At 34.9% G+C, this 23,750-nt stretch overlaps 1 protein-coding gene across 7 annotated transcripts in view; it reads right to left on the bottom strand.

Annotated features, from left to right (window-relative positions):
* Slmap (Sarcolemma associated protein) overlaps nt 1–23,750 on the bottom strand; it is a 215,630-nt gene that overhangs the window by 18,503 nt on the left and 173,377 nt on the right. The window contains exons 21-22 of one of the 7 annotated variants that reach the window (XR_011334358.1): nt 20,145–20,321; nt 11,127–11,321 (exon numbers count right to left, since the gene is read on the bottom strand). The exons of 5 other annotated variants lie outside the window; for them this stretch is intronic. The gene's annotated coding sequence lies outside the window, so the exon portion shown is untranslated. Of the gene's footprint in view, nt 1–11,126; nt 11,322–20,144; nt 20,322–23,750 lie in introns of those variants that run through there. One more of the 7 variants, XR_011334357.1, reaches the window with a different exon arrangement.

Genomic DNA, 23,750 nt, shown 5'->3' with positions numbered 1-23,750 from the left:
TAGAAAACAAAAAATCACTACCTGTTCAAGAACGCCACACTCAATCACTTTCAACTTTATCTTGACGAGGATAAAAGCCTAAACTAACCTAACCTAACCTGTCACTAAAATCCTAAACTAACCTAACTTGTCACAGATTCGCCTATACAAGGGATAAAAAAAAGCCTAAACTATCCTAACCTAACCTGTAAGTTTCGTATATGCAAAGCATAATAAAAGCCTAAACTAACCTAACCTGTCACAGATTTGTCTATACAAGGCATAACAAAACCCTAAACTACCGTAACCTAACCTGTCACAGATAAGTACGTAAGACATAATAAAAGTTTAAACTATCCTAACCTGTTATAACACTCCAGTTTCTTACCACTACACATTTCCCTGAGGTATGAAAATGACCGAATTTCTATCCCACTGGAACACTGCAAACTAGTGTGAAACGTTCGTATTGTCTCGTAAGTTATGTTTGTACGACATGCAAGATGGCTGAAGATGCATATCCGCAATAGGAAAAGAAGTCACTCAACGCTCGTTTAACCTTGCTTTGTGTAAAGACCTAAATTATGTCTGGTAGCAATACTACATTCATCAAAGTAATTCACAGTTAAGGAAAGGAAGTTAGAAAATCTGTGGTTGCCTCCTGTGATGAAAAGGCAAAAACCAAATGACCAATTATAAATATTAATAAGGGGAGTTACATGGTTTAAAATTCCTCAGCCATGAATTTGGTGAGAAATCTGGTTAGTTTATATGTATATAGGAAACTGATTTAAAGGCTTAATTCTGTAATCTTAAGAAGCCCACATAGGAATTGTAATTAGAGGTTTGATAATAATGTGTTAAATTTATGAATCTACATTTAAATAATCGTGGCTAGAGCTTATGGCATGAATAATTCGTTCTTCATTTTTCTTTCATTTAGTGTTTTATGAACAAATTATTCTGTATTTGTACACTTAGAAAAATGAATTTATATTCTTGTATTACATCAAAATATTGGGAAGCATGAAGGAGTATGACTTCATTGTTAAATCAAGAGCATTAGATACATAATACAAAACACATTCTTGTATTATTATTATTATTATTATTATTATTATTATTATTATTATTATTATTATTTGCTGCTGCTACTATTTCATTTCTTGACAAAACATACAGCTCCAGCATTTGTTTTTACATGGGAGGGATCCAAAGGCTTACACTGCAACCTAAGGGTTATTGTGCTTACCACTCCTATTCTGTGAATGAAACTTGTAGCTGAACAGTCGCGCTCTTGTACAAGTACAGCACACCGTAACATGAACTTAATCTGGGCTATGGTATGGATGATGATATGTGAATTAATGATGGCGAAATGAATCCGAGGTCCAACGCCAAAAGTTACCCAGCAATTCTGTTTCAATTGGTTGAGAGAAAATGTCAGAAAAAACTCCAACCAGATAACCTGTCCCAACCAGGATTTGATCCCAGACCCGCTCATTTCATGGTCAGATGTGCTGTTACTCCACAGCAATGGAATTTTCTAGCATTCCACACAAAATACAAAACACACTATGTAGCACTCATATGACTGAGTTTCTGCTGGTAACCACTATGTCACAATCCATCAACACATCATTATCAACAGGCCAAACTTCGAAAGACATGCATAGATACATAAGACAAGACTGAATTACAGACTATTGTTTTTTATTTGGTTATTTAACGATGATATATCAACTGCCCAGATTATGCAGCGAGATTAATGATTTTTTTAGTAGGTTATTTTACGACGCTTTATCAACATTTAGGGTTATTTAGCGTCTGAATGAGATGAAGGTGATAATGCCGGTGAAATGAATCCGGGGTCCAGCACCGAAAGTTACCCAGCATTTGCTCACATTGGGTTGAGGGAAAACCCCGTAAAAAACCTCAACCAAGTAACTTGCCCAACCGGGAATCGAACCAGGGCCACCTGGTTTCGCAGCCAGACATGCTAACCATTAAAATTAATGATGACCTGTGCCAGAAAATCATCAGGAATATGTCTATTCGCCTTGAAGTGGTTGTCCATTGCAGGAACATTGGATATGTGATACAGTCAAATGTATTACCAATAACCAAACTACTTATGAGTAAAATATAAAATTTTTTCTTTCTAAAATAAAGGTAAAGATATCCCCTATACATGCCGTGAAGACAGGCAGGGGACATGGAGATATAGCACCATGCTTTCTTTTTTATTATTATTTTTTTAATTGGTTATTTTACGGCGCCTTTTCAACTGCTATGGTTATACGCATCTGAATGAGATGGAGGTGATAATGTTCAGCGAACTGAGTTCAAGGTCTAAAGCCGAAAGTTACCCAGTATTTGCTCTTATTGGGTTGAGGGAAAACCCCTGAAAAAACCTCAACCAGGTAACTTGTCCCAACCAGGATTTGAACCCAGACCCACTCGTTTCACGGTCAGACATGCTAACCATTACTCTACAGCAGTGGACACCATGCTTTCCTGATCTGGACACTAGAATGAGATGCTGTGGTCAGTACCAGGCTCAGACTGCCTTTTTTTTTATCCCAGGAAAGACCCAGTACTAAATTCGACAGGAGACCGAGTGAACCTTGGGGCCATTTTGGAAGTTTGGTAATGAGAAAATCCCGTCAACATGATGGATCGAACCCCGAACCTTCCAGTCCGTAGTCAGTTGCTATATAAACTGAACTACTTGGCTGCTTTTGTAAAATGAAACTGACGTGATAAGATTAAATGTGTCAACTATTCGTGCACCACTATATGTTTGTCCCAGCACATGGAAGAATACTCAAAAGTTTTTTCTGAACATAATTACCATAGTAGTTCCAAGGTCTGCAGTAATGATGACTTAGCTGTCACATTTGCAGAATTAGGAAGCTCAGAGGTTAAGTTATAAGACACAGTAGTTGTAACTTCATCTAATACAAACTGAGAATCTCTCATTCATCTGCCTGTATACCTCATATTTTATAGTGTTCGAAGATTAATAATACAATTTTCAGATTGGTTATTAAATAGTAGCTAATCTAAGAAAGGAAAATTATTTTTGTGCATGTAACAACTGATTTTATAAAAATAAAATTCCTGTTATTGTGTGGAATGCACGTTGAAAAAAAAAGCATTAAATTATAGTTAATAATATAATAATCATTCCAATTATTATCAGTTCTTGATAATATTGATGACATCATTTAATTATACCCGTTAGTGTTATTATAGCTCTAATAACTCCAGTTAATTAATGATCATGATACAGTAGAATCCGTCTTAACTAGCACTGAGGGGACCAGGCTAATTCCAGATACGAGATTTTGCGGGATAATTGAATAAATACTGGTATATACAAAAAAAAGTTCATAAAATTTAAGACAATTAAATTGTAATGTTTTAAAACATCACAATACATAGTGCAAACCATGGGATTTACAGTAACATAGATATCAATGCTTGAAAATTACATCAGTCAAATTTCCACCCTCTTTCTCAATGCACTCCTAAAGCCTGGAAGTGAAATTGTCCATTATGTTCCAGATAAATTCTCGAGTAACAGCAACTTCTTCACGCAGTATGATGGCTTTCAGATATTTGGTGATGCAATGAATGTAGGCGAACATCTGATTAAGATATCCCCACAAGAAAATGTCTGGCGCCATATGGTCTGAAGAATGTGGTGACCATGCAATGTTCCCGTACCGTGAAATGACGTCATTAGGGAACAATTCTTGCAATATGACCATTCTGTTTCGGGCGGTGAAATGTGGCTCCATCTTGCTGGAATGAGACGTTTTCTATTGTCTTGTGTTACAATTCAGTAGCAAAAAATGTTGGCAACATTTCGATGTAACATACTGAAGTGACAGTAACTGCATGTCAGTCTTCATCTTCGAAAGGAATAGGGTCCAATAATCCCCACTGATTCTGCAGCACACCAAACCATGAATTTCGGACTGTAAAGTGGACGTTAATAAAGCTGTTTTGAATTCCTATCAGCCCAATAGTGATAGTTCTGTTTACTGTTTTGAATTCCTATCAGCCCAATAGTGATAGTTCTGTTTACCAACAACTCCATTACTGGCTTTTAAGGAACCCGGAAGTTCATTACCGCCCTCATATAAGCCCGCCATTGGTCCCTATCCTGAGCAAGATTAATCCAGTCTCTACCATCATATCCCACCTCCCTCAAATCCATTTTAATATTATCTTCCCATCTACGTCTCGGCCTCCCCAAAGGTTTTTCTCCCTCTGGCCTCCCAACTAACACTCTATATGCATTTCTGGATTCGCCCATACGTGCTACATGCCCTGTCCATCTCAAACATCTGGATTTAACGTTCCTAATTATGTCAGGTGAAGAATACAATGCGTGCAGTTCTGTGTTGTGTAACTTTCTCCATTCTCATGTAACTTCATCCCTCTTAGCCCCAAATATTTTCCTAAGCACCTTATTCTCAAATACCCTTAACCTATGTTCCTCTCTCAAAGTGAGAGTCAAAGTTTCACAACCATAAAGAACAACCGGTACGGTAATATAACTGTTTTACAAATTCTAACGTTCAGATTTTTTGACAGAAGACCGGATGATAAAAGCTTCTCAACCAAATAATAATAGCAGGCATTTCCCATATTTATTCTGTGTTTAATTTCCTTCCGAATATCATTTATATTTGTTACTGTTGCCCCCAGGTATTTGAATTTTTCCACCTCTACTAACAACTCCATGCAAGTAAAAATTTGCTTCATCTGCATAGCATGTGTGGCAGTTCTAGATTCTCCTCTATAATGTTCATGAAATCTTGACAGCATGCAAACAAGTTGGTTTGTCTCTATCACTACGTTGCTGAAGCATTTTCAGCTTGTGAAGCTTGGAATTTTTGGTCAGCATGAATTCTCGACAATGTGCCTCTTTGATAAACCCAGTGTTAGAGAATGTCATCTAGCTGAATGATGTGAACTTTGTTCCAGAACAATTTTCACGTGCTCCATTTTGCCCATTGTTCTCACTGATCTCCTTCCAGGATTCTTATTGTTTTGCACAGGCCACGTTTAACACCATTTATTAGCTCAAACATGGATCTCCAAAAAGGATGCTGAGCCACTTCTACTGAATTGCTCCTTATATAACTCTCCACAGTAAACACATGCTGCTACACAGACCAATGCTCCATGGTGAACTGAGTCCAAGGCTTTGTACTACACAGGCCTACCATGCTGATCCTCGGAGCATCAATCCTTTGCCTGCCATTGCCAACTTGAAACCGTAAGTTATTTCTGGACCACCTTGTATCACAAGATTCAGCAAATATGTATCTTGTCTGCTTAGTACAACTCAATAAATATAATATTTTCTTTCGTAGTGTAACAATACCGGACAACAAAATTTAACTCTTTCTCTGTTAAATGAAAAAGAAAATGTGATTCATGCAGTATCATTTTCACTGATCTCTTATCTGTTTACAGTTCTATCGGGCATAGATTTTTTGTAATATACATTTTTTTTGTAATGAAATAACTTTGTTTTTGTAAAACTAAGTATGTTGCATGTCTTGTATACTGAACTAAAATGTTCTTCTCCAGGATTTTCTGCTGTTTTTAGCTTCAACATCTCTCTTGAGAGCCCAGCAGTAGTCGGCTAATATTCTTGGGCTCCATTTACCTTGCTAATGGTTTCCTATAGTAGATATTTCCTGATGGAAGCGTTCTCCATGTTCGTCACTTACACTGTCAAGGGTGGAGAGAAAAATGTCCAAATGTATGTCCAAGGAATGGATTTTAGGGACATTTTACATCCGAGTTTTCTATAGTTATCAAGAAGCTCGCCAACAAATTCTTCATAGTTATCTGCCTTGCAAGTTCCCAGGAAGTTGTTTACAGCTTCTTGGAAGGAGCTCCATATTGTTGTCCCAGCTTTATTCCAACGTTCTTCAAATGCAGGATTATACATTAGTTTCCGTATTTGTGGATTAACAAATATATTCTCTTTGATCTTCGCCTCACTTGTTCTAGGCAATTTGTTTTTGAGAAACTGAAAACCTTTTCCAGTACGATCCACCGCATTTATGAAATTTTTTATGAAGCTTGCTTTGATATGTAGGGTGAAAGATAAGCCTTCTCCGAAGTCACAAGTGGTTGATTTATTATGTTTTTTTTTTCCAACATTAAAAGTTCAATCATACTTGTGCCAACAAACGTATTTATGTCACAAATGTAAGAGAACTTCATTTGAACTGAAATGTGACCATTGTTGTTTATTCTAATAGCAATAAACCATTATTTTATCATTATTGCCAACAATGAATTAAAAAATGTATCAAGTAAATAATGTTAATATGGAGTAATATATTTTTAAATACAGTGATACAGAGATAATGGGCTACAAAGAGAACAAAAAAGTAATGTTACAAAAAAAAGAGCTCGATACAAAAATTCTGACTTCATATTCAGAATCAGCATATCAAAGGACACGAGATTAGGTGAAAATTATTCATTTAACAAAATCACTGTTGACCAGTGAAGGTTAATGCCATCAAACAGAATTATAGTTGGCAATAATCAGTATTTTTTTACATGTCCTACTAATTTAATACACATAGCCAATTACGTAAGATACTGGTTTCAATTGTTTATACATATGTTTCTAATGACAATGTTAAATACTGTACTTATGTACTATATTCTGGAATCGAAACGATATGTCTAATATTGGTTTATAATCTTCACATATATGAAAATGTCATCAGAATCAATACTTGACAGCAAACAGGATTGATACATTTTTTATGAAAATATTATTTCTTTGAATTATATGACTTACATAAGGCCAGTATTAACTCAAAGAGGTTATTCTGAATCAATATGAATTACGTTAGTCTTTACATTCTGAAAGTACACAAAGCTCAATGAAAATAAAATAATTCTGCTGTCATTCCAGTCCAGTATAACTGGGGCACACTGCATTCCTTGCAGATAAATCACACTGCTTTGGCACGAAATTTCACTCACTTGGCAAGTCAACTAGTTGGCTTCCAAACTGCAGTCTGTGAATGTCTTTATGATTTCCCTAATCTATATTTAACACATGTCTCTAAGCCTTAAAACTGTTATACAAGGTCGTCTTTAATGTTTAGCATTCAAGATAATAACTGAAATATCAAATACAGTTGGTTTATATTGAAATGTAGTTTCCAAGATGAAAATGTAATCTACAACCTACTCATTTAAGATATTTAAAATAAGACAAACTTTTGATATTCTATTCTTTCATTTATTCTCCTACAAAAATCATATTTTTACATCTTCCAAACAACACTTCAAGTGTCTCTGTAATATACCATTTTTTTCTTTCCGAAACCAACACAAAATAAAAGTATCTCTAAATTTTCAGGATGAAATATAAATTTACATAAGTGTGCGTAATAACTAAGAGAAGGAACATATTCTTCTCACTATTCCAATAACGATGTATTGAATTCAGGGGAAGTCTATCCTTCATAGAGAACAAAAATGGTCCATCACAAGATATGTCTAGTTGTACCAGTAATACAGTGTTTCAAAACTGGGATTTAACTTCTTGCTAGAATTACTTGATAATCTAAAACAAAATATAAACCCTATATCTATATTTAATCAAATAATTTTCTCTGAAATACTATATAATCAGTGTGCTTCTACGATAGGCTAGTGTTAATAGTGAAGAAATAATAATAATAATAATAATAATAATAATAATAAAATAATCATAATAATAATAATAATAATATTATTATTATTATTATTATTATTATTATTATTATTACTACTACTACTATTATTCTGCAGAAATACAGAGTGTTAAAAAAAAAGTATCCAATATTTTAGGAGGTGACAGTATGCATTAAAACAAGGAAAAAATGTCAAATAAACATGAGTCCTAAAATACATACTTTCTGAGATCTGAACACTTGTTCATAGGAGGTGTTCAATGTGACATCCATTTATGGCAATGCATTTCTCTGCCCTACAATACAGCAGACTACCAGATAATCATACCGTAGTTGACACCCCTGGCATGGAATACTGATACATTGCAAGGAATACTGAAAAGAAAAGTTAGGTTGCAGATAAGAGCTGGGTTCAGCAGAGATGGTGTTGTGAATATTTTCGTAATCAGATTGTGTGGGCTGATGAAAGTTCCCATGCACTTGAAGAAACAAGGCATCAGCACCGATTCTCAATCAACTTACGGGCAGGCGTTCTTGATGATAGCTTAATAGGGCCATATGTGCTACGACAGAGATTAACTGGGGCTCGTTATCAGGACTTTCTTATTAACGTATTGCCTACATTGCTGGAGTATGTGCCATGTCAGCAAAGACTACAGATGTGGTTCATGCATGATGGCATACCAGCACATTTTTTCTGCAATGAGCATGAACACCGGTTGCTGACATTTCAGGACTGCTAGATTGATTGAGGAGGCCTCACACCTTGGCCTGCTCGTTCCCCAAACCTAAATCCCCTAGACTTTTGGTTATCAAGAACAACCAGGTCAATTTCAAAAAAGTGCATGATTCCTTACACCGAAGGGCAGAGGAATGCATTGCCATGAATGGACGTCACATTCAGCACCTGCTATGAACAAGTGTTCAGATCTCAGAAAGTATGTGTTGCAGGACCCATGTTTATTAGACATTATTTTCTTGTTTTGATGCATACTCGCACCTCCTAAAATACTAGATACTTTTTTTTAACACCCTGTATAATGAAACGAAATTGCGAAACAGCTGAAATATAATACATAAAATTCAAAACAGAAACACAATGCATGTTGAACGTAATTATATACCGTCACACCATTATCTTGGTGCTCTAGAAAATGTTACAAAGAAGGTTCACCAAATGTATTTTTGCCATTCCTGAAGTGCTAAACATGAATACATTATAAAGAACAATAATTTAGGCACTGTTCATTTCATACACAAGATGCTTGACCACATCATAACCTCCATAACTGTACTGCTAAGAATGTATCATTCATGGTTCCCGGTTCCCGGTCCCCATCACTAGAGCCGAATTTCAGTAGATCACAACTTTGTATCGATTTTCTTTAAAGCAAGCACCAATTTGATTGTTAGAAAAATGGTTATACTTTGTGCGTTTCATTTTTGGTTGAATTCACACATAGTTACTGAACATGAAAAATTGTCAAATAGTCGAGAGAAAATGCTGTACGCAGGCAGGCAAACAAACAAAAAGCTACACATCAGACTTTGTTCCTTTTGCAGCAGCACAATAAATTTTTCTTATATTTCTGGTAATGCAATGATCCATACCACGGACTTTTCGCTGATAAATAGCTGTGTGTAGAAGACAACATACAAACTTTGTTTGACACATGCAAATTACCTACTACATGAACTAATAAACTGTCATCCCTGGCCTAAATCAACAAGCCCAGTAAGATAATTTTTAGTGAGTAGTGAGTGTTTGTTCCCTTCAATAAAAATGAGAAAAAGTGACGCTCTTTCTGTTAAAAAAAAAGTGTTCATATATGATTCCTACATACTGATGGAATCTGCTCAAGAAGTATGAAGATGATATAAATAATAATTTCCTGGTATTTATATTCCAAGTCGTCCAGCCTGTTCATTGTTATACTTGTTTTTTTGAAAGATGGGACATGACAGGAGCGTTGAGATCGGAAAAACAACTGAATGTCACATAGCATGGTAGGCCTGTTGCTATGGTAACAACGGTTGAGTTGCCAAACTTACAGTTCCCACGTGGCGAGTGCTTAATAGCTCTCTTGGCAACATTTATTGTGCACACAATCTTAGCATTGGTACTGTTCGTCTTTGATTCTCTGTCGATTTTTGTATTGTTTTTTCACCTTTGTGCCAATTGTCAATGGATGCTTTAACATCAGTCATCTTAACGCCAATTGCTAGCTTTCATCAGCTGACAGCGTGGTAGTCCTTATTGGCAACATAGTGCTGTAGTTCCAAGCTCAGCTGCTTAACTGTCATGTCCCATCTTTCAAAAAAACAAGTATAGTATGAAAATTTTAGAAAGCAGAAATGTTATAAAAAAAGAAAAACCAAATGTAGTATGTGTCGAGCACTCACCAAGGGAACTTCAGACAACATTATATTTCAACCAGAAAATTCTCCCACAAAATCTCTTATGTGGCTTTCTCAACAAAAGTTTAGTGTGGTTAAGAATGCAAAAAAATGTTTAAAACTAAAACCCTATCAATTTATATTGATGCATGAATTAAGACCAGGCGATCTATTTTATAGAACCAGGTATTGTGAATGGAATTTTTACTCATGTTCATGACAGAGATAAGGATCTGTCCTTTATTCTTTTCAGATGACGCCTGGTCCACCTGCTTAGATATTTGCAAATTCTCAATACAAACAATATTAGAGTACAGAAAAATAAGACGTTAAGAAATGTCTTATCAAGACCAGAAAATCAATGTTTGTTGCATCATTAGTGATGAAGGAATTATAGGACCAATTCTTTTATTTGTTTAGCTAACTCTGATAGGTTTATTACCCTGATTTTCAATTAACTGACTGTAAGGGAGTATAGCTTCAGCTTCTTTCAACAGCATTCTGCAATGGCACACGTCGAAAATACATCTTTACAGGTAAAGATGACTGTCAAAATGTACGGCCTCCATGATCCTGTGACTACTCTAGGGCATACTTAGTATACAAAGGAAACCCAAAGAACCCAACAGTGCCAAAAATATATAGATAAGGAAGGGGGACAATGTCAACATTTCTTGCATAAATTAGGTGAGTAAAACACTCTTACACTATCACAGAGCATAACCACTATGCCACAGAACCAGCCAGACTGATCACCCTGTATTATTATTAATAATAATAATAATAATAATAATAATAATAAAAATAATAATAAGAAGAGAGTGCTGTTTCCAGTCTTCATGTGGAAGAAATTTTCGCATGAAATTTTGGCCTGTGTATGGTGTCCATTGTGAGGAATTTGGGAAGTTACAGTTAGTAGCAAAGCCCAGCTTCATAAGCCAGCTATAATAGCTGGGGAGATCACCATGCTGAACACAGGTTATACACCTATCAGTACTGTTTGCATGATAGTTCACCTTAGCTGAGATATGTGAACGTGAGGCCAGCAGTCGGCCTTGATACTCCATGGGTTATCCCACCACGGATTTAAATTTCATGGTAAAAGAAATGGAAATTTCTTTTCAGACAATGTCTCTATTCATCGTACATAACATTGGAACTTGTAAGAATTCGAACAGTTGCAATTCAGCTAATGATCAGTGCCCAAAACTGAAATATAACATTTAATATAGAGAAGAAAATACTACAGAACGAATCCATGCCAAGCAAAAATTCTAACCTCTATATAATGCAAAAAAGAGAGAACAAAGTGAACATGACTTAATTCAACACTCATAAAGAATAAAGATATATATTTAGCAGTACACTAAAAAAAAGATTAAAGCACTGAAAATTCCAAAACAATAACTAATCATGTTATTTCAGAAAGTGAAAATTATGTTATGAGAGCAAATTAGAATTAACGTAATTGTTTAAGCTTTTAAGTTGCAATGGTTATATTGTATTTACTTTTCATTTTTAAGTAATGGGCCATAAATTAAAAGGAAAAAGCATTAATGCATACATTTGCTTACCGATAATTTCTTGATAAATGGTCATATAAGTCATAACAGTTCATCTCCCAGCAAACAACCAGTACCTCTCACAGAAGTATCTTTATTAACTAATTATTGACGCAGAAAATACTATGGGAACAACTATTAATAACAGTAAATACAATATTCTTACTTGATAAAATAAGTGTTAAGCACTAAAAAAATAATATTAGTACACACCAGAAAACAGAAAACTTGAAAGTGATTAATGCATGAGAAATAAAGAAAATTTAATCATTATGACATAAATGATTACACATTTTCACAACAGAATTCATAACTTCTATCACGAGAAATGCAAACTGGCCAAGGATACATTACACAAATCCTCACTTGCATGTTAATATCCCCTCCCTTACCACAACACAATCCACCATCTTTTTGGTAAATGTATCTAATTTCGCAATAATAACCACAAAGAAAATATCTGAAAAGTGACTGATGACGTAAGCACTTATGAATATGTTGTTGTTTCAATGCCTTGCATCTAGCAATGAAGCCATTCGTGCTCTCCAATATTTCACTTATGAATATGTACACTTCATAATATTATGCAAAATATACAGTAGTTACATTTCAGAAAACTTCCATAAATTGTTCATCAAAACCACTGTTGTCTCTCATTTCGTCTAACTAATCCTTCAGAAATAGTTTGAGGAATGTAAGGTTAGTTCCATGAAAATCTGTGACCAACAGGACATACAGATTACACTACAGACCTAATAATGTCTGAAGAATTTTAAAATTTGCATTTCTCTTAGCAATTGTGACCACCTCTTTATGGTACTGCGATGTATATAAAGCTATAAGCTAGGAATTTTTGAGAACAGAGAAGTCATATGAAGAGTGAAAATGATAAATCTTCTAAGTTCAATTCAGAAGCTTTTACAGAAAAACGTAAAAACTTTCCCAATTCTTTTTTTAAAGTTCATTCTAAGAACTATTTACATAGTTGTGAAGAATACATATCGATCTCAAACGTGAACGTACTATATGAATAATTTCTATTTATTTTCACATATAATACAGCGAACATTACAGAAATTTTCCAAGTCTCGTATAATAATAATCCATGGCGCTACAACCCTTTAAGGGCTCAGACTGACCAGTCGGCTGCTGCCGAAGCAGAGGTGCACAATCATCCAACCGAATGGAAGTACAGTGTGCTTAGCATGATGACCTCTGCAGCCATTATAGCTGGTTTTCATAACCGGATTTCGCTACCTATTGTAGCTCTCCAAGTGCATCACGATGCTGGGTGAACACTGTTCCCATACACTGGCTGAAATTTCATAAGAAAATTTCTTCCTCCATGAGGACTCAAACCAGCAAACATCCTAGGCAGGATGCCTTTGATCACAATGCCACGGCGCAGGACTTCCAAGTCCTTTATACCTTTCACTTACAGTGTTCCAAGTGCCACACTTTTTAAAAGGCATTATAACATCCAAACAGAAAAGGAAGTGGTAATACATGGTCATGTAAACTCAAAACATTTAAAATATCATACTTTAGTTCATGATTACGTTAAGATGTTCAGTGTCTGCAAAATTATTTATAAATACCTTTGCATAGCTTGGTAGAAAGTGTATCATGTTCATTCATTCATAGTGTTCTGCCCAAGGACACGTCTTTCACTGCAAACCCAGCATTCTCCAGTCTTCTACTTTCTGTCTTCCTCTTTGTCTCCTCATCCATATATCTTAATGTCGTCTATCATCTGATCTTCTTCTGCCCCAAACTCTTCTCCCGTTCACCATTCCTTTCAGTGCATCCTTCAGAAGGCAGTTTCTTCTCAACCAATGATCCAGCCAATTCCTTTTCCTCTTTCTGATCAGTTTCAGCATCATTCTTTCTTCAGCCACTCTTTCCAAAACAGCTACGTTTGTTATTCTGTCTGTCCACTTCACATGCTCCATCCTTCTCGATATCCATATTTCAAATGCTTCTAGTCGCTTCTCTTCACTTCGTCGTAATGTCCATGTTTCTGCTCCATACAATGCTACACTCCAAACAAAGCACTTCTGGAGTTCTTTCTCCAGAGGTCTGCAGAAGATGATCCTTCTTCTATTAAAAACTTCCTTTGCCATTGCTATTCTCCTTTTGACTTCTTGACAGCAGCTCATCTTACTGCTTATAGTACTTGAAGCTGTCCACTTGCTCTACTGCCTCATTTAGGATTCGCAAGTTTACCTTCTTTACTTTTCTTCCTATGATCATGGTCTTCGTCTTGTTGGCATTTATCTTCATTCCATATTGCTCAAGCTGTCATTTAGCTCCAGTAGTATATCCGTTGGTATCACCTTCTCTTTTGCTAACAATGCCATATCATCAGCAAATCTTATACACTTTATTCTTCATCCTTTTATTTTATTTATTATTTATTTTATTTATTCTTTCTGTGGACTAGTTAACACTAGTTGTGGAAGAATGTGAAGAGAAGTGTCTCCTACATTAGATGGGTGTTTACCTTTTTGTTGTAATGTTTATTATCTTCCATTTCTTTAGATTACTAAACTTTTTCTTGGTACGAACATTTCAGAGAAGTCTTTGGATACTATGCATCACAATCAGTTTCGAAATTTCACATTTTGTTGTAGTGATCACAGATTCTTCGGTATATTTCAGGTCGAAGAAATCATCACCCTCCATCTCCACGACCTTGAAACATTTCGAGCAGTTTTCACAATATGATGAAAATCTCTGTTAATGAGGACTTTTTCTCTTCTCAATTATGCCAAAATCAAGGTCACAACTAAAAAGGCTGTGGCTGCTTACATGAAACTTCTGTGTAACGTCATCAAAATGGCCATAATGTAACAAAAATATAATAAGGAAAATCACTGCACGATTTTTATTTTGGCCTGCATAATTATCGGATCAAATGAATAGTTTCCCTTTCTTCAGATACTCTCCTTCCTTTATCAATTTCAATATGTATGACAGAATTTCATCTGCACCACGAGAAGTAATCCTCTCAACCCACACACACAGTCATAATGCCATAGCCCGAATCTGCAATGTGCATGTTAAATTGTAATTCAATTGTCTACTATAAAGCATGTTGCTTTGGGTAAGGTTTGCAATCATTAATATCTGCCGGGGCACATGGAATACTGCAAAGGCATCCAAAATAACATATGCCATTTTGGGATGAGTATTCAAAGTACTTGTAAAGGCCTTACTCTCATTGATCTTCCACAGTTTATTAGTGATAGCTAGGGGGCGGATACTGATGACCTAAAAATCTACTTAAAATGATCATTAAAATGCCCTTAAACTAATGGAAAAATGGCATAAAATTAAAAGAAAATGACATTTAAATATTATTCACCATACTCGCACCCCAACTTCTTAAAAATTAGTCACCTTGTTTCAATGACTGCCCTGCAAATCTCGGAGAGAGGAGGCAATGCCCTGGAATTTAGCTAAGATAAAGGAAAAGAACATGCAAAAAAATGAAGGTTTTAAGGGAAAAATATAGATTTTAATGAGGGTTTACAATGTGTTTCAATCAGAGGTGGTTCATGTCGGTGTCTTCATTCTTTGTCTCCTCATCCTTCCGCGCTTCTCTTTTGTTACCAGATCTTCCAGATGAGGGAGTGTGAGTGACAAAACAAATTGTGGGCGTAGCATGCATTCTTGCAATCTTTGTGTTAAAAATACTGTGTATTACAGTAGACATCTCTTCCGAACTACGTCCTGTCCAGGACACGGTGAAAGTTTCCCCCCTTCCAAACATAAATTCTCAAGACACCCTCGTACAGACAAAAGAACAGTAGTGGTCAAAGCCCTCATTTAAACTAAGCTGTTGTCAAGCATTTTATATTACTTCCGTTGTGTGAAGTGAAGCCTTCAGTGGAATAAGGGATGGACTTAGAGTCTATTCCAAACTACAAAACTCAAACTTCACTGTTATTCACTTATTCAGTAGGTAATTACTACTGACCTATTTGCTTAGAAAATGATTTAACAGACCTATCGGTAAAGAAGAAAGTTCAAAAACGTCAAAAAAATGCAATATAAGAAATTATTTTTTTACGTTGATATTAACATAAAAAGGATTTCTATATTAATAGGCATCGTCCTAATGTGAAAAATAAGATGACTTTCCATCAACATCCTCCCCCTAGTAATAGCGAATGAAACACAATGTGTCAGAAAAAAGAAAATGCCAAATAATGGCACTCAGAAACTTAGCCATTTCCACTCTTCATATAGTATTGATTCGCAACAATTCATTATGTGTGATAAAATTCTAAAATTACCATTACAGCTGATTTAAAAAAAATGATTATTATGCAGTAATTTCTGCTACAAGGCCTTAAATAATTCCTACTACTAATATCAAGTAAAAATCAATGGCATAAACTTCTGGCCCTCAAGACCTGCAACCCATTTGTAGATGAACCATGAACCTTGAGGTGGCTCACAAAAGGTTTGGTAAAATATGGACTCTTGAGTATTTTCCGCAGATGGACCTTTGTTAAATCACTGGCAAAAATGATCAATTTTCACTGTACAGATATATAAAGTAAAAATGTGTAATCATTAATTTCATACCAAATAATGCAGAAAGAGAACAAAAAATGAAGTCAGGCATATATCAAGTATTTGTTAATACAAATTAATTAGTTATGTTCTTACTTCTATCATCAATCCATACTTCATAAGTTCATGTGGTTTTACAGTTCCTTAAATCTTGTCTTTCCTAATATTTTAGAACTAATAAGACGAAATGGCTGAAGTATAAAAATATAATTCTACAAGTATTTATTTTCACAATTTAATCTTCCTAGTTCATTTTTTCTGTAAGCATATTAATTATAATTATTTAAAAATCACTTTGTCTTTAAAAAGAGTATGTAGCATGAATGTCATACAAGTATGGTTTGAGTTTTGCGAGAAAAAAATAATCTGAAATATGCTACAAGAAACAACATGAAACGTAAATGGTAGAAAGAGATCTCAAACAAACTAAATTGCATGCAAGTACTTGGCATCATACATGGTAGCAAAGGTGTACATTTTCCTTCATTACACAAGCATTCAGTTTCGTCAGGGACAGATTCATGCTAAATGATGCTTTTTTCTTAAGTATTGTCAGTATGCTATATTTTCATTCTTCAGTTATTCTTATAAGATAGGGCGGAATGGTGTTTTGCCAAAAGATTTTGTTCATATCTAATTGATTGGGGAATACATGATGTTTATACCTGGAACATTTGTCCTCAATACTGGTACCCATCTAATTAGTAACTTCCAGACCCATCGTACGACTTTCAAAATTGGCTACAATAAGCTTACAATGTCGAATTATATAACAGGATAGTTTACAAATATGTAACACTTTTGTAAGCTATAGAAAAATTACAATTATTACAGGATATACATTGAAGGACATTTTCTGGCATCAAAATAAGTAAATAAGTGATCATCCTGCAGTGGATTGGTGTAATATGTATCTAGTCAGCGATATATGCAATGGAGAGGGAGAGGAACTGTCCACCCTACCCCATTATCTTTTGGCCTAGTTATCTCATGAGTGATCCCTTGGTGTCACTTGGTCACCACACTTATCGAACTTGAAATTTTTAGATATACTTCTTTTGGGATATTTGAAGACTACCACTTTTATAAAAGAGGAAATGTTTCATCAAACACAACACTTTGTACATTTATTCAGAAAATGAATTACTTTATTTGTACAAAGTAAGTCATTTCTTGTACATAGGTTCCTAGTGGTGACAAGAGTTGTAGGAATTTTACCTAAGGTATCTCATGTAATTCAGTCATTCATTCATAGTGTTCTGCCCAAGGGCAGGTTTTTCACTGCAAACTCAGAATTATCCAATCATTGTGAGTTTACATTGTTTTTAAGAGTCTATCAACATCTTTGGGTATCTTCGGAAAGCTGATAAGAGCTTAGTTTTTCATTGTTGATCCTTCCCCCTCCCAGCCACTGTACATGCCCTGAGCACTGAACATGTGTATCCATGGGTGTGGAGGTAGTTTAGAGCATCAGTTGTAAGAAGGAACAAGGTAAATGACAATTTTATCACGTTTGTTTTCTTGATACTATATAATATTATCAGACCAGGAAGTGTGTCCATGGCAATTTAAGTATAAATGGCTCTTAACCTGTTATATTTTAAGACTCATGGCATGTATATTCATTTGAACGTGGGTAATTATTATGATGCCAAGAAATTATTTCCCATCTGAAATATGGCCTGTAATAATAAATTAAATTTTTTCTCATGTTACAATACATGTCAATATTATGCAAGTTAGCATAGTGTTTATGTTCTTTAAATGTATGATACATATATTATCCTAAGTCTGTTTTTGGGCACATTTTAAATTACTTCCAAATTTAGTTATTTTTTTTTTCTTTTAAGTTCTACACTTACAGTTGCATGACTGATGACTTCTTGTGTTTTTAAAATGACAGAATTTATTTTATAGATTCTGAGAAACTGTTTGTATTAAATGAAATATATATACTTATATTATATTATTGCAAAATAAATTTATTTCTCAAGGTATATTTGGTCTGAATAAGTGAAAATTGATAATACATTCCACCAAAATGTGAAATGTCATATAAGTATATAACAAACGATACTAATATTACCTGATTTATGTAGCATTTGACATTTTCATAAAGATTATGACTTAAAAGTCAAAATTATTTTTAAAGAGAATCATATGACATACCAGTACAAGTAAATTTGTTGATGAAATCTTCTAACAAAACCTATATATCTTAAAATTCCCCAACTTCACAACTGTTCAAGAATGACTCTTCATGGCTACTATATTTTTAACTCCTGAATGGCTACAATGAAGCTCATGATGGGCCCCAAAGTAAAACAAAACCCAAGAAGCCAAAGAGACATACCAACCCTCCTAATGAAGTACTATTGTGATGCTAGATGGAAAATGAAAGAAATCCAAAATCCAGAGCATTAGCAAACAGTATCATCATTTTAACGAAGTTTAATAATTTTTAATTTTATAATAAATAACATCCCTAAGCATTTGTACCCTACATCAACAATCACTTCTCTACAAAAGAAAAATTAAAAAATTTTTGCAAAAGAGAATGTTTCCCTAAGTCTAAGAGTTTTTCATGTAGAATTCAATTCAGAGATAATTTCTTGCAGATTTATTGTTATTTAATCTACTAAATATATATTTTATAATAAATACCGAAAAACTTTTTGGGGTAACATGTATCTATGAATACAATTAACAAATATTCTTGTAGATAAGACTTATGTGTCTTCTGTAGTATTTTTAATTGCTAAAAAGTCACAAATTGCCAAAGGACTAACGTCCAATTCTTCAGTCTCACTTATAATTGAAAGACAAACAGAAGTGAAGAGAAATAAATTGGCACTGTATGCCAAAATGTTGCACTTTGTTGAAAACTTAAAGCACGTCTTCTTCATTGTGCATCACCTAAAGCAGGGATGCAAAACTGTGCTTCAATTGTGGCAGAACGTCACAGCTGGAATATGTAACTCATCCCTTCCCTTCAACCCTTGAGTCATTGTAAGGCAGGGGGAGAAGAGATGTGTATGCATTGTGCTTGCCAAACGTAACATATACCGTACGTCATTGAAGGCTCCGGGGCCTTGTGGACAGGGGAACAAACTCTTTCGCCATGTTTCCACCCCTCTCTTCCCCAGTTTCGCATCCCTGACGTTAAGAAATTAATTTAAATACGAAATGAAATTAGATTTCTCACAGACATAAAAAATGATGTAAAAGATAACGAATTAAGAGGAAAACAAACTGACCTGCAAAGTCTTAAGTACCGGTATTCTTCAAATTAATTGGAATTTTAAATTTTAAATTATTGTAACACAATTTAATGTTATTCCTTGCTTCTGTAATTTTGAAAGTCAGGCGTCTTCCAAAATAGTACGAGATCGTAGAGAATTGTAGTACAGAAATGCCTTTGTAATGGAGAATTTCAGCTAGGTAAATTTTAAGAAATAATTTTCACTCAAAAGTCGTCACAAATTGTTTCAGGGCTGCGGATGATAGAAGAATTCTTCACAAAGTTTCCATTGTGAAGGAAATTATAAAAAGAAGTATCTAAACTACTTGTTATCTGACCAGAAAGCTTAATTGTGACTCATCTGCTGAAGAAATAGAATATATGCAAGCAATGTCCTATGATTTCACAAGGTATATAAAAAGAACACGCGAATATTTCACAATTTAATTGAAATTGTAATTAGTTTCGAAGAAGTTACTGAATATTAAAATTTGTAGTAGGATCAGGGATATGGTGACAGAAAGTATAGTTCGTCAAACCAAAAACACAATCAACCAAAAATATGCATGCATTTTAATTGTTAGAGTATTACCCTCTCATTCACCAAAATCCTTAAAATATATGTATTTGTTTGGTAATATTTACCTTATTCGAGATATCATCTAGTGAACCTCAAGATAGGTTTATAATGCAGTACTGTTGAAAACAATCAAAAGAAAAACAGAAAAGCACGGGACATTCCACAAGTTAAGTGTAGTGGATCAAAGCCAACCACACTGCCAGGGCAACGAGAAACAAGGGTATAACATAGTTAACACGTACCTGGGAAGAGAAATAATACAAATCAGAACTTAACTCAGAACATAAGAAAATATAATAATGAAAATAAATACGGCAATATGAGAATATAGCATAGCTTCAAAGTGCAGATTTTATAGTTCTTGTAAGTGCAATAGAAAGCATTTTGTGATGAAATGGCCAAGATAGAAAAGCAGAGAAAGAGGATAAGAGTATGTTATGAGGGTTAGAAGGGAAGACAAGTAGGACTGTCCTTTGTTATTAAATGTCTAATGTTTCTTTTTTCTAGGCAGTAGCTGCCATTACAAGATACTACACTATATTATAAACAATTAAACAATAGCAATCTAAACTAAGACACTCCCAATACAAAACAAATAATCACTTTAAACTTTTATCACCATTGAGCATAGAGTTCTATTGTTGTTCTACTTGGAAACATTCATGTCCCTATATACGAGTTGAAATAACACAGCTCATACATAGTCCTAGAGGTTCTTGCTTTAATTAGTATATATTCAACAAGTATAATTACTTGTAACATCGAACTGACTTTACATCTTCTTTAATTCAGACTATGCTAGTGTAAAATCTTCGAATTACAATACCTCAAATTACATATAAGTGTGGTGGTGGTGGTGGTGGTGGTGGTGGTAATAATGATAAATATCCAACAACAATACATCATATCAGTGAAGTTTTCTGTTAGCCAGCAGTTGCAATACCTGTCACCCAGAGGGCGCAGGCATAGTCTATAGCAGTGGTTCCCAAAGTGTAGGTCGCGACCCCCTGAGGGGTCATGTGAAGAGCTGAAGGGAGTCGCGAGAGCATTTACAAAACAAAAAAAAACCTTTAACATATATTCATGTTGTATTTAGAAACAATCATACACAATGTTGCACTTAAAAATAAAAAAAAATATTTCCGTAGTTATAAAGAAGAAAATGGTTAATGTGATAAATTTACCTGTTTTTCAGAAAATAGCTTCTCAAATCTGGACTCTGTATTTGATACACATAGAGTGATATCATTTTTGATTTCTGTTTTGATATATTTGTGATTTCAACAGTTGAATGCAACTGTCTAAAAACGGATTCTATATGTGACTATCGTAATTGTTTCGAGTTTCTTCCATAAAATACTCAAAAAAAAGCTGCTTAAAATTGTGCAAATTTAATCACATGTCCGAAAAAACACACTCGGTATTTGTCATATCATACAATATATGTAGCTAAACTTTCCATGAGTTTTTAATACACTGGAATTAATACAATTTCTTCTTGTCAAGTGATATCGATCATAAATCAAGTTTCCTTGTTAATCTGTCGATTTTATATCTAGCTGTTATGTTAATATCTTGGCCTTCCAAACTACTGGGCGTCTCACATAAAACTGGTACGTCTCACTGCCATTTGCATGTGTCACTATATTATATTATATTACTTCTACAACCAACTTCCTATGTAAATATGCCATAAATATGACATAGGCTAGACTTACTGGTTTATAACAAGTGCCGAAAGTGACCTTCACGACATCCGGGCATCGCTGCGCTCATACGACAATATTCTGATTAACACGGTGTAATTCTTGAGGAGATGTTATTTATCTCATTTGTAATATTCTTTTCAGTTGGTCTATCATCTTAGGGTTGTTAGCATACACTTTGCCTTTCAGTACTTCCATAAATAAAATTCACAGGATGTTAAGTCTGGCGATCGCGGCGGCCACAGGTTTTTGCTGACAAGCCTGTTTTCAGGAAACACTTCGCTGATATGGGTCATACTCTGGTTGGATGTGTGGTAGGTGGCACCATCTTGTTGAAAGACGCCATACTCCTTTTCATTTTCTGTTAACCGAGCCTTTCTATTACACAATATTAACAGAAAATGAAAAGGGGTATGGCGTCTTTCAACAAGATGTTGCCACCTGCCACACATCCAATCAGAGTATGGTCCATATCAGCAAAGTGTTTCCTGAGAGCAGGATGTCAGCAAAAACCTGTGGCTTTCACATTCGCCAGACTTAAAATCCTGTGATTTTTATTTATGGGGAGCTCTGAAAAGCAAAGTGTATGCTAACAACCCTAGGATGATAGACCAACTGAAAGAGAACATTACAAACGAGATAAATAACATCTCACCTCAAGAACTACACGGTGTTAGTCAGAACATCGTCGTACAAGCACAGCGATGCCTGGATGCGGGTGGAGGACACTTTCTGCACTTGTTATAAACTGGTAAGTCTGATCTATGCCATATTTATGGCATATTTACATAGGAAGTTGGTTGTGGAAGTAATATAACATAATATAATGACACATTCGAATGGCAGTGAGATGTACCGGTTTTATGTGGGATACCCAGTACTATTTAAAGTGTCTAAGTGTTCGAAAAATATATCAGCAAGAAGGCCAGCTTAAGAAGCCAAAAGGCAACCGGTGTAGCTCATATGGCTAAGGCTCTTGCCTGCTGATCTGGAATTGCTTGTGGGCGCAGGTTCGATTCCTACTTGGGCTGATTTCCTGTTTTTTTTTTTCTTCGAGGCTTTCCTCAACTTAAGGCAAATGTTAGGTAACCTATGGCGAATTCTCGGCCTCATATCGCCAAAATATCATCTTGCTACCACCAATCCCACAGACGCTAAATAACCTAGTAGTTGATACAGCGCCGTTAAATAACCAACTTAAAAAAAAAAGAAGGCAAAGAGAAACAGAAAATAGATTTGCATATTCTGACTTCTCGTGTTGCAGTTATCAGTATAATAGAGGCTGGTTTAGAGTAAAATTATATCATTCTTTTCGATTTTACAGGTAATTTTATTTTTCGAATGGAGTTAAATACCAGAATAGTGGGAGGGGAGAGAGTCGCAAACACATGTCTCGCCCAAAGGTGGGTTGCGCATTTAAAAACTTTGAGAACCACTGGTCTACGGCATTATCTGGTCTCCTCTGACTCCCTAGTTCGGGCTTCTGATGTATGAACATACAAAACAAACAAATGATTTCTTTTTTTCGGTTTTTGAGTATGCTGTCCTGGTGAGATACAATGTTGAACAACATGTGTTACTTGTGTTATTGTTGAGATATTTATGAAAAGAAAAATATTCATAAATACCGTAAATGCTATCATGAAATTCGAAGACAGTACTGTAACACTTCCTTTTCAAAGAGAATGTGTTACAGCAGTATACAGAAAATAGATAAACAGGATCTATTGTGAATGAAAAGGCAAAGGGATTAAAACCTAAAGAATTTGTTTAGGTATAAATCAACCACAGACAATTATGACCACACTTCGTTTTCCAGACTGAATATTTATGATGATTTTTATGGGTAACTCTGAAGCATAAGTAAAAGAAATAATTCGCACAAAGATGTGAAACCTGTAAAAATGCTGGAGGACATTGTTTTCACTGATTCTATAAACATATGCAAGTACATTTATTTAAAAA

The sequence above is a fragment of the Periplaneta americana genome, chromosome 10 (genome assembly GCF_040183065.1).
Source record: "Periplaneta americana isolate PAMFEO1 chromosome 10, P.americana_PAMFEO1_priV1, whole genome shotgun sequence".
NCBI lineage: Eukaryota > Metazoa > Arthropoda > Insecta > Blattodea > Blattidae > Periplaneta > Periplaneta americana.
The sequence above is the reverse complement of the archived record's forward strand: the minus strand, read 5'-3'. Positions and strand labels throughout refer to the sequence as shown.